Genomic DNA, 11,068 nt, shown 5'->3' on the forward strand with positions numbered 1-11,068 from the left:
CAGACTTTTTCGAACATGACGACTAGTGTCGATGTACTATCAAGTAGTATGTAGCTCTATTTAGTTTTTCTCGATGTTTTAACTAATTTGATGTCCATGCAATGTCAATGTAGAAGGTAACAAACCATTTAAGTATGCTATGTATGATGTGGAACCATTGTTTAGTTACGAAATAAAGTAGGTTAAATTTGTGTGCTAAATTTTCTTTAGGGAGTTAAGTTTAAGTGTTCATTATGTCATAACTATTTAAATATGAGGAGTTTGGTTTTAAGTAGGTGTTTGGAGTTACAATTTAGGGGTTTGGTTAGAGATGCCCTTATTTATTTGGGTTAGGATGTCCTTATTTTGTACCTAGGATGCCCTTCAGCTCGCTTCGGTGTGTTTGTAGTCGTCACTGAGTGGTCTACGATCTAGATGTATTTTTTATGTTTGTTGTACTGTCATGATTGATGATGAATAGATCATAAGTTTTCCCGCAAAGAAAAATATAGGGGTCTTTGGTTGCCAAAACTAAGTCTTTTAACTATGAGATATAAAGAAGGACGTGCACGAGTAGTGTAAACCATGGTGAGCAAGTCGTTTCTAACTGTGAGGTTGAAAGTAGAAATGTTTCTTAGGGCATGTGCACTATACGAAAAAACCAGGTGACTGAGTGTTGTACTCAATACTTAGTCACACTGAAACGCTCCCTGAAGTCACAATCAGACATGCTCAATCAATGTACAACACTTCCCATGATATCACACGGTTTCAAATAGGAGGTTAACAAAAAACATCCTGTCACGAGTGCAGGCTATAGGAACAATAAATATGCAATGGACCAATGTTACCGTGATCAAGCAACATTCCAACATCATTTTCCCTTGGCGGTCTTTCTCTTCTTGGACGCCTCTTTCCTCTTCTTCTCCAACTCCTTCTCTTTGGCCTCTCTTTCTCGTTTCTTCTTGGCCTCCTCCTCGCGCTTCTTCCTCTCCTTCTCGACCTTCGCCTTGAGCCTCTCCTCCTCTTTCTTCTCCTTCCTCGTCTTCTCCTTCTCCATCCTCACCTCCTGTGGTGACACGTTCTTCCCCTTCCCTTGTACCTTGTCAGCCGCCCCGGTGTTCTCCATCGCCTTGGCCCTCTCGGCGGCCCTTCTTATCCTCCTTCCCTCCTCCATCTCGTAGGCGGCCAGGTTCCTTCTCAAGCGGAAGCAGGGCGTCTTCTCCGCCTCTTCTCTTCGCCTCTCCGCCTCTTCTCTTTGCCTCATCATCTGTCTCCGGCGCTCCTCCTCAGCCTGACGCCGCCGTCTAGCTGTGAGCCAGCACATGGTGATGCGATGAATTAGCTCTTTGAGGACTAATGCTCAATTGCACTACCAATCAATGGTGGCTTATCTAGCACCGATCTGCTGTACAACCAAGTTTGTTGCTTATATATGGGACGTGCTGGTCTCTGTGATGATTCTCAAAGTCGTTGTCAGTGACGGGGATTACGAGGTTAATTGTCGTCCCATCGATATTAATGGTATATATCTAGCTAGACTGCCGGCCGTAGACTCGTTCAGGGTTGCATGCACGTACTCCTAGTGTTGCCAAACGGCGAGAATATGCAGTTTATGTTGTGTGATGATTCTTCCTTTTCTATTTTCTCACTGCAACGGCGTATGAGGTGTAACCGGTGATTTGGTCTAAAAAAACTGTGAATACAAACGTTGAGTTGGGCTAGGATGGGCCAGTCTGAGCCTTCGAGTAACTTTCTACCAGTGTTCTGCAAACATTATTACCGTTGTCTAACATTCTTGGTTGTCTAATGGAGAAAATATTGGCTCCATAAGTACAACAGACTTGGCAAATCCGGTCCCCTATATGCCTGCGGGCTCGTCTGCGGACAACGTCCGTCGACCCATCATATGTTGCCCGGCACATCTACATACCTCAAATGCCAATCCTCAAATCCATGCAATTCATGCACTTAGATCATACGATATAAATTGTCTGAATTCAACAGTTCGAAACAAAACAAAGCAAATCATATTTCAACAAACCGGACATGCGGGTTGGACGACATCTACGGCGGTGGATCGGGGCCGGTGGGCAGGATGGGAAACAAGGGTGGCGGACGGCTCGGGCTCGGGCGCGGGAAAGGTTGAAGGGCAGCGAGAGGAGGAAGGGTTTGGTGGATTTGGTGCAATTTGTAGTGGGATCGGGTTGTTGGGTCTGACATGGCGGGCGCGCCCCGGTGCCCCCATATCTGCTCCATATTTAGGCTGGCTATGAGGGATGCCGATCAGCCCGGGCATTTGCGGTCTGTTTAAGGAGCCCGTTTGGGTCGAAATTTCGTGACTGGTCAGTGACCGGGCGGCCCGTCCGGGCGTTTGAGGCAGCTTTGGGGCGCCCGACTGTAGATGCTCTAAGTTTTGCGACTCAGTTGGTGATTTTCTTTCCGTTCATCCGAATCCCCTCCTCATCGTCCATGCTATGTGAACAGCTTAGTGGTGGTGATGGAGGCCGGGTAGACCGGGTTGGGGTGACTGCAGACTGTCTTGCAGTGACCTCCTATGGCTCCATGACAGTGGTGGTTGTGCCTCTTGTGGAAACAAATTTGCGCCTGTATGAGAAGAAAATTTGTGCTTCTTGTAGAAGAAAAAGAAAGAACGTGTTTTTGTGCCTCTCACGTACACAAATCCGTGCCTTTCATGGAAGAAAAAAAATGTTTTTAAGAGGCACGCGTGTGCCTCCCGTGAAAACAAAAAAAGAACATATTGTTTTCCTCTTCATGCCTATCGCGGAAGCAAATATGCGCCTCCACCAGAAGTGAATTTGTGTCTCTCGTGGAAGCAAAAATACGCGTTTTTTTCAAGAGGCACAACTATGCCTCTCACGGAAGCAAACCTGCGCCTGCTGTGGTAGCAAAAAATGCGTTTTTTCTTTTCCGGGAGGCACAATTGTGCCTCTTGCGGAAGCAAATCTATGACTCCACGAGAAACAAATATGTGCCTCCCAAGGAAGCAAAAAAGAACACATTTTTTCCTTTTTCGAGAGGCACATTTGTGCCTCTTGCGGAAGCAAATCTATGACTCTACAAAATGTTGGGGAACTCAGTAATTTCAAAAAATTCCTACGATCACGCAAGATCTATCTAGGGGTTCATAGCAACGAGAGGGAAGAGTGTAGTCCACGTACCCTCGTAGACCGGAACACTTCCGATATCCAAATATAAGCTTCCAATATATCAGTCTTTATGTCTCGACCATTTCGAGACTCCTCGTCATGTCCGTGATCACATCCGGGACTCCGAACAAACTTCGGTACATCAAAATGCATAAACTCATAATATAACTGTCATCGAAACCTTAAGCGTGCGGACCCTACGGGTTCGAGAACAATGTAGACATGACCGAGACACGTCTCCGGTCAATAACCAATAGCAGAACCTGGATGCTCATATTAGCTCCTACATATTCTACGAAGATCTTTTATCGGTCAGACCGCATAACAACATACGTTGTTCCCTTTGTCATCGGTATGTTACTTGCCCGAGATTCGATCGTCGGTATCTCAATACCTAGTTTAATCTCGTTACCGGCAAGTCTCTTTACTCATTTCGTAATGCATCATCCCGCAACTAACTCATTAGTCACATTGCTTGCAAGGCTTATAGTGATGTGCATTCCCGAGAGGGCCCAGAGATACCTCTCTGATACTCGGAGTGACAAATCCTAATCTCGATCTATGCTAACCCAACAAACACCATCGGAGACACCTGTAGAGCACCTTTATAATCACCCATTTACATTGTGACATTTGGTAGCACACAAAGTGTTCCTCTGGTATTCGGGAGTTGCATAATATCATAGTCATAGGAACATGTATAAGTCGTGAAGAAAGCAATAGCAATATACTAAAGGATCAAGTGCTAAGCTAACGGAATGGGTCAAGTCAATCACATCATTCTCTAATGATGTGATCCCGTTAATCAAATGACAACTCATGTCTATGGCTAGGAAACTTAACCATCTTTGATTCAACGAGCTAGTCAAACAGCGGCATACTAGTGACACTCTGTTTGTCTATGTATTCACACATGTACTAAGTTTCCGGTTAATACAATTCGAGCATGAATGATAAACATTTATCGTGATATAAGGAAATATAAATAACAACTTTATTATTGCCTCTAGGGCATATTTCCTTCAGTCTCCCACTTGCACTAGAGTCAATAATGTAGTTCACATTGTCATGTGATTTTAACACCAATAGTTCACATCTTTATGTGATTAGTTCACATCTCCATGTGACTAACACCCAAAGGGTTTACTAGAGTCAATAATCTAGTTCACATCGCTATGTGATTAACACCCAAAGAGTGATCATGTTTTGCTTGTGAGAGAAATTTAGTCAACAGGCCTGCCACATTCAGAGCCGTATGTATTTTTCAAATTTTCTATGTCTACAATGATTTGCACGGAGCTACTCTAGCTAATTGCTCCCACTTTCAATATGTATCTAGATCGAGACTTAGAGTCATATAGATCAGTGTCAAAGCTTGCATCGACGTAACTCTTTACGACGAACTCTTTGTCACCTCCATAACCGAGAAACATTTCCTTATTCCACTAAGGATATTTTTGACCGATGTCCAGTGATCCACTCCTGGATCACTATTGTACCCTCTTGCCAAACTTATGGTGAGGCACACAATAGGTCTGGTACACAGCATAGCATACTTTATAGAATCTATGATTGAGGCATAGGGAATGCCTTTTCATTCTCTTTCTATTTTCTGCCGTGGTCGGGTTTTGAATCTTTACTCAACTTTACACCTTGCAACACAGGCAAGAACTCCTTCTTTGACTGTTCCATTTTGAACTACTTCAAAATCTTGTCAAGGTATGTACTCATGGAAAATTTATCAAGCGTCTTGATCTATCTCTATAGATCTTGATGCTCAATATGTATGTAGCTTCACCGAGGTCTTCCTTTGAAAAACTCCTTTCAAACACTCATTTATGCTTTCCAAAAAATTCTACATTATTTCCGACCAACAATATGTCATTCACATATACTTATCAGAAATGTTGTAGTGCTCCCACTCACTTTCTTGTAAATACATGCTTCACCGCAAGTCTGTATAAAACCATATGCTTTGATCACTTTATCAAAGCATATATTCCAACTCCGAGATGCTTGCACCAGTTCATAGATGGATCACTGGAGATTGCTCACTTTGTTAGCACCTTTAGGATCGACAAAACCTTCTGGTTGCATCATATACAACTCTTATTTAAGAAATCCATTAAGGAATGCAGTTTTGACATCCATTTGCCAGATTTGATAAAATGCAGCAACTACTAACATGATTCGGACAGACTTTTAAGCATCAATACGAGTGAGAAAATCTCATCGTAGTCAACACCTTGAACTTGTCGAAAACATTTTTCGACAATTTGAGCTTTGTAGATAGTAACACTAATAACAACGTCCGTCTTCCTCTTGAAAATCCATTTATTCTCAATGACTCAGCGATCATCGAACAAGTCAATCAAAGTCCATATTTTGTACTCATACATGGATCCCATCTCAGATTTCATGGCCTCAAGCCATTTTGCGGAATCTGGGCTCATCATCGCTTCCTCATAGTTCGTAGGTTCGTCATGGTCAACTAACATGACTTCCAGAATAGGATTACCATACCACTCTGGTGCGGATCTTACTCAGATTGACCTACGAGATTCGGTAGTAACTTGATCAGAAGTTTCATGATCATCATCATTAGCTTCCTCACTTACTAGTGTAGGAATCATTGGAACTAATTTCAGTGATGAACTACTTTCCAACAAGGGAGCAGGTACAGTTACCTCATCAAGTTCTACTTTCCTCCCACTCACTTTTTTTGAGAGAAACTCCTTCTCTAGAAAGGATCCATTCTTAGCACCGAATATCTTGCCTTCGGATCTATGATAGAAGGTGTACCCAACAGTTTCTTTTGGGTATCCTATGAACACACATTTATCCGATTTGGGTTTGAGCTTATCAGGTTGAAACTTTTTCACATAAGCATCACATCCCCAAACTTTAAGAAACGACAGCTTAGGTTTCTTGCTAAACCACAGTTCATATGGTGTCGTCTCAACGGATTTAGATGGTGCCCTATTTAACGTGAATGCAACTGTCTCTAATGCATAACCCCAAAACAATAGTGGTAAATCGGTAAGAGACATCATAGATCGCACCATATCTAATAAAGTACGGTTATGACGTTCGGACACACCATTATGCTGTGGTGTTCCAGATGCGTGAGTTGTGAAACTATTCCACATTGTTTTAAATGAAGGCCAAACTCGTAACTCAAATATTCGTCTCCGTGATCAAATTACAGAAACTTTATTTTCTTGTTACGATGATTTTTCACTTCACTATGAAATTGTTTGAACTTTTCAAATGTTTCAGACTTATGTTTCATCAAGTAGATAAATCATCTGTGAAGGTCAGAAAATAGCGATACCTGCCGCGAGCCTCAATACTCATCGGACCGCATACATCAGTATGTATTATTTCCAATAAGTTAGTTGCTTGCTCCATTGTTCCGGAGAACGGAGTCTTAGTCATCTTGCCCATGAGGCATGGTTCGCAAGCATCAAGTGATTCATAATCAAGTGATTCCAAAAGCCCATCAGCATGGAGTTTCTTCATGCGCTTTATACCAATATGACTAAACGACAGTGCCACAAATAAGTTGCACTATCATTATTAACTTTGAATCTTTTGGCTTCAATATTATGAATATATGTACCACTACGATCGAGATTCAATAAACCATTTATATTGAGTGTATGACCACAGAAGGTTTTATTCATTTAAATACAACAACAATTATTCTTTGACTTAAATGAATAAATGTATTGCAATAAACATGATCCAATCATATTCATGCTCAACGCTAACACCAAATAACATTTATTTTAGGTTCAACACTAATCCCAAAGGTAAAGGGAGTGTGTGATGGTGATCTTATCAACCTTGGAATCACTTCCAACACACATCATCACCTCGCCCTTAACTAGTCTCTGTTTATTTTGCAACTCCCGTTTCGAGTTACTACTCTTAGCAACTGAACTAGTATCAAATACCGAGGGGTTTTCTATAAACACTAGTAAATTACACATCAATAACATGTATATCAAATATACCTTTGTTCACTATGCCATCCTTCTTATCCGCCAAGTATCTAGGGCAGTTCCACTTCCAGTGACCATTTTCTTTGTAGTAGAAGCACTCAGTTTCAGGCTTGGGTCTAGCTTTGGGCTTCTTCATGGGAGTGGCAACTTGCTTGCCATTCTTCTTGAAGTTCCCTTTCTTTCCCATGCACTTATACATGAAACTAGTGGTTTTGTCAACCATCAACATTTGATGCTTTTCTTGATTTCTACCTTCATCGATTTCAGCATCACGAAGAGCGCGGGAATCGTTTTCGTCATCCCTTGCATATTACAGTTCATCACGAAGTTCCAGTAACTTGGTGATAGTGACTAGAGAACTCTGTCAATCATCTTTTTATCTAGAAGATTAACTCCCACTTGATTCAAGCAATTGTAGTACTTAGACAATCTGAGCACATGCTCACTGGTTGAGCTATTCTCCTCCATCTTGTAGGCAAAGTACTTGTTAGAGATCTCATACCTCTTGACACGGGCACGAGTATGAAATACCAATTTAAACTCTTAGAACATCTTATATGTTCTGTGGCATTCAAAACATTTTTTAAGTCCCGGTTCTAAGCCGTAAAGCATGGTGCACTAAACTATCAAGCAGTCATCATACCGAGCTTTACCAAATGTTCATAACGTCTGCATCTGCTCCTGCAAAAGGTCCGTCACCTAGCGGTGCATTAAGGGCATAATTCTTCTGTGTAGCAATGAGGATAATCCTTAGATCACGGAGGTAGTCCGCATCATTGCTACTAACATCTTTCAACATAGTTTTCTCTAGGAACATATCATAAATAAAACGGGAAAGCTATACGTGAGCAATTGATCTACAACATAGATATGCAAACACTATTAGGACTAAGTTCATGATAAATTAAAGTTCAATTAATCATATTACTTAAGAACTCCCACTTAGATAGACATCCCTCTAGTAATCTAAATGATCACGTGATCCAAATGAACTAAACCATGTCCGATCATCACATGAGATGGAGTAGTTTTCAATGGTGAACATCACTATGTTGATCATATCTAATATATGATTCACGCTCGACCTTTCGGTCTCCAGTGTTCCAAGGACATATCTGCATATGCTAGGCTCGTCAAGTTTAACCTGAGTATTCTGCATGTGCAAAACTAGCTTGCACCAGTTGTATGTGAACATAGAGCTTATCACACCCGATCATCACGTGGTGTCTCAGCACGAAGAACTGTCGCAATGGTGCATACTCAGGGAGAACACTTACACCTTGAAATTTTAGTAAGGGATCATCTCATAATGCTACCGTCGTAGCAAGCAAAATAAGATGCATAAAAGATAAACATCACATGCAATCAAAATATGTGACATGATATGGCCATCATCATCTTGTGCCTTTGATCTTCATCTCCAAAGTACTGTCATGATCTCTATCGTTACCGGCATGACACCATGATCTCCATCATCTTGATCTTTATCAACGTGTCGTCACATAGTCGTCTCGCCAACTATTGCTTTTGCAACTATTGCTATCGCATAGCGATGAAGTAAAGCAATTATATGGCACTTGCATCTTATGCAATAAAGAGACAACCATAAGGCTCCTGCCAGTTGCCGACAACTTTAACAAAACATGATCATCTCATACAACAATTTATATCTCGTCACGTCTTGACCATATCACATCACAACATGCACTGCAAAAACAAGTTGGATGTCCTCTACTTTGTTGTTGCAAGTTTTACGTGGCTGCTACGGGCTGAGCAAGAATCGTTCTTACCTACGCATCAAAAACCACAACACGGTATAGTGATTGCCTTTTGATCTTCTAAAAAGAACCATGTTCATTGAATCCGATTCAACTAAAGTTGGAGAAACTGACACCCACCAGCCACCTGTGTGCGAAGCACGTCGGTAGAACCAGTCTCGCGTAAGCGTACGCGTAATGTCGGTCTGGGTCGCTTCATCCAACAATACCGCCGAATCAAAAATCAACTAATGGCGGCAAGCAATATATATATACCCACGCCCACAACTCCTTTGTGTTCTACTCGTGCATATAACATCTACGCATAGACCTGGCTCGGATGCCACTGTTGGGGAACGCAGTAATTTCAAAAAAATTCCTACGATCACGCAAGATATATCTAGGGATGCATAGTGATACGTCTCCAACGTATCTATAATTTTTGATTGCTCCATGCTATATTATCTACTGTTTTGGACATTATTGGGATTTATTATCCATTTTTATTTTATTTTTGGGATTAACCTATTAACCGGAGGCAACCCAGAATTGTTGTTTTTGCCTATTTTAGGGTTTCGAAGAAAAAGAATATCAAACGGAGTCCAAAGGGAATGAAACCTTTGGGAACATGATTTTCTCAACGAACAAGATCCAGGAGACTTGGACCCTACGTCAAGCAACCAACAGGGAGGCCACGAGGTAGGGGCGCGCCCTCCACCCTCGTGGGCCCCCTGTTGCTCCATCGACGTACTTCTTCCTCCTATATATACCTACGTACCCCCAAACGATCAGATACGGAGCCAAAAACCTAATTCCACCACCGCAACTTTCTGTATCCACAAGATCCCATCTTGGAGCCTGTTTCGGAGCTCCGCCGAAGGGGGCATCCATCACGGAGGGCTTCTACATCAACACCATAGCCTCTCCAATGAAGTGTGAGTAGTTTACCTCAGACCTTCGGGTCCATAGTTATGTGACGCCCCCGATTTAATCGTACACTAATCATGCACGCAAACGTGTACGATCAAGATCAGGGACTCACGGGAAGATATCACAACACAACTCTAAAACATAAATAAGTCATACAAGCATCATAATACAAGCCAGGGGCCTCGAGGGCTCGAATACAAGTGCTCGATCATAGACGAGTCAGCGGAAGCAACAATATCTGAGTACAGACATAAGTTAAACAAGTTTGCCTTAAGAAGGCTAGCACAAACTGGGGTACAGATCGAAAGAGGCGCAGGCCTCCTGCCTGGGATCCTCCTAACTACTCCTGGTCGTCGTCAGCGGGCTGCACGTAGTAGTAGGCACCTCCGGGGTAGTAGTCGTCGTTCTGACGGTGGCGTCTGGCTCCAGGGCTCCAGCATCTGGTTGCGACAACCAGAAAGAAAGGAAAGGGGGAAAAGGGGGAAGAAAGCAACCGTGAGTACTCATCCAAAGTACTCGCAAGCAAGGAACTACACTACATATGCATGGGTATATGTGTAAAGGGCCATATCAGTGGACTGAACTGCAGAATGCCAGAATAAAAGGGGGATAGCTAATCCTGTCAAAGACTACGCTTCTGGCAGCCTCCGTCCTGCAGCATGTAGAAGAGAGTAGATTGGAGTCCTCCAAATAGCATCTCCAAGTAGCATCTCCAAGTAGCATCTCCAGTAGCATCGCATAGCATAATCCTACCCGGCGATCCTCTCCTCATATCCCTGAGGGAGAGCGACCACCGGTTGTATCTGGCACTTGGAAGGGTGTGTTTTATTAAGTATCCGGTTCTAGTTGTCATAAGGTCAAGGTACAACTCCAAGTCGTCCTGTTACCGAAGATCACGGCTATTCGAATAGATTAACTTCCCTGCAGGGGTGCACCACATTCCCCAACACGCTCGATCCCATTTGGCCGGACACACTTTCCTGGGTCATGCCCGGCCTCGGAAGATCAACACGTCGCAGCCCCACCTAGGCTCAACAGAGAGGCCAGCACGCCGGTCTAAACCTAAGCGCACAGGGGTCTGGGCCCATCGCCCATAGCACACCTGCACGTTGCGTACGCGGCCGAAAGCAGAACTAGCCCCCTTAATACAAGAGCAGGCTTACGTTCCAATCCGGCGCGCGCCGCTCCGTCGCTGACGTCTGAAGGGCTTCGGCTGATACCACGA

Source organism: Triticum dicoccoides, chromosome 2A, assembly GCF_002162155.2.
Source record: "Triticum dicoccoides isolate Atlit2015 ecotype Zavitan chromosome 2A, WEW_v2.0, whole genome shotgun sequence".
In the NCBI taxonomy this organism is placed as follows: Eukaryota; Viridiplantae; Streptophyta; class Magnoliopsida; order Poales; family Poaceae; genus Triticum; species Triticum dicoccoides.